Source organism: Mastomys coucha, unplaced genomic scaffold (genome assembly GCF_008632895.1).
Source record: "Mastomys coucha isolate ucsf_1 unplaced genomic scaffold, UCSF_Mcou_1 pScaffold3, whole genome shotgun sequence".
NCBI lineage: Eukaryota > Metazoa > Chordata > Mammalia > Rodentia > Muridae > Mastomys > Mastomys coucha.
Genome location: NW_022196909.1, coordinates 5,145,827 through 5,147,560, shown reverse-complemented (window position 1 = coordinate 5,147,560; position 1,734 = coordinate 5,145,827).

Below are 1,734 nucleotides of genomic sequence, written 5' to 3'. Positions count from 1 at the left end.
AATGGGGGGGTGTACTAGGGCGTTAATCTGGTGGCCAGGTCTGCTTTGGTATGTTAAACAGGCACCTCAACCATTTGTTTCAGGATTGAACCCTAACAGCCCTGGGTGTGTCAGTCGCTGGCTGTTTGAGTTATTTTTCCTACTGCTGTAAGGAAATGGACTCAGAGCATCTCCAGGGGAGAGGTGTTACTCTCCTCACAGTCTGAGGGTGCAGCCCCTAGTGATAGAGAAGTCCTGGGGCAGGAGCTGAGGCTACAGCTCCAGTCAAGGAGCCAAGGGCAGTGAATGCCAGTGCTCGGCTCACACTGATCCATCTCACATGGTCCAAGTCACATGCCCCAGACCTGGTTTTTTGACCCCAAGGCTTGAAGATTTTCAAATTACAGTGCATGCAATCATGTGTATTCTCAGGATTTATACCAAACATGAATATGGCTCTCTAAGTCCATTTGGTCTGGCTCTAGCCCTCACAGCCCTACCAAGGGATGGGTGGCTCCACAAGCTCACTCTCTCTGGCTCTAACTCTCCTCCCTCACCCCTACGTGAGGACAGACTTTTTTCTAATGGATCGGTGTGTACCCTTCCTCCTCACCTTCAATACCACCACTGTTAGCATCAGGGCATCCAAAGCCTCTGGCATCCCATGGGGGGGATCTCACAGACCTGTTGCCAGGGCAACAGCCACCATATTCCCAGAATCCACTGGGCTCACCTCCCACCTTTACCTGTGGCTACTACGTCAGAACCCATATATATACATGGGGAACATTCCTCCATCTCTCTTTCTCTCCCTCCTCTCTTCCTGCTACTGCCCCCTCTCTCCCTCTCAATCAAACCTCTTACAAGTGGAACTGTTTGGGCCTAGTGTGTGGGATGTCCTGACGTGACCCGTTGTTCTAACACATCAACCACTGCATACTTCCACCGAATAGATACTGAGCAGCAACAATGCAGGAGGCCAAGATGGTGCCTGGAAAAGACGTCAGGCTCCTGAGCTTCAGTCACCACCTTCTCTGACTGCACTTGGATTTCCCACCTCCGCCGACAGGTGTTCGAGGCTATGCATCCTTGCAAACTTCTCCATGGAAGTCTTTCAACACAGGAGCCTCTGGGGTCACCTCATACTGAGCCAAGTCCCATTGGGCTCTTGGTCCCTCCCTGCGGTCCCTCCCTGGTGGAGGCCAGAGCATCCCATCCTCAGCACCTCAGACACCATTCTTCTCCCTCCCAGCATCATCTTCAATGAGATCAAGCAGGCCTTCAGGGGACAGAGCAAACCATTTCAACGGTTTCCACTTTCTGCTTGGGGGAATGGGTTGGTAGGAGCTAGGGCCTCCCAAAGTCCTTGAAATCTAGGAGGAGACCAGGAGGAAGACAAACACTGAGAACACAGGACGATCGACGATTGACGATTGACGATCGACGATTGACGTAGTACAGCTACTGTGTGCTGGGCGGGCTCTGTGGTGAGGCTGTGGTTATGGTGGGGTGATAGAAGGCTGGCAGCCGTGGCCCCACATGTGCTGTTCATGTCACCTTGCCTGGCTTCCAGGGAAGGCACAGGAGACAGTGGCCGTGCCCATCATGCACTGTGACCGTGAGAATCAAGTGAGTGCTATGTGGAGTCCCAGAAAGCTGGGTCCGATGCTGTCTGTTGTTGTAATTCAGTCTGCTTTCCCTGAGAGGACCATGGACCCTCGCGAAGAATGTGCTTCTTTTTTTTTTTTTTTTTTT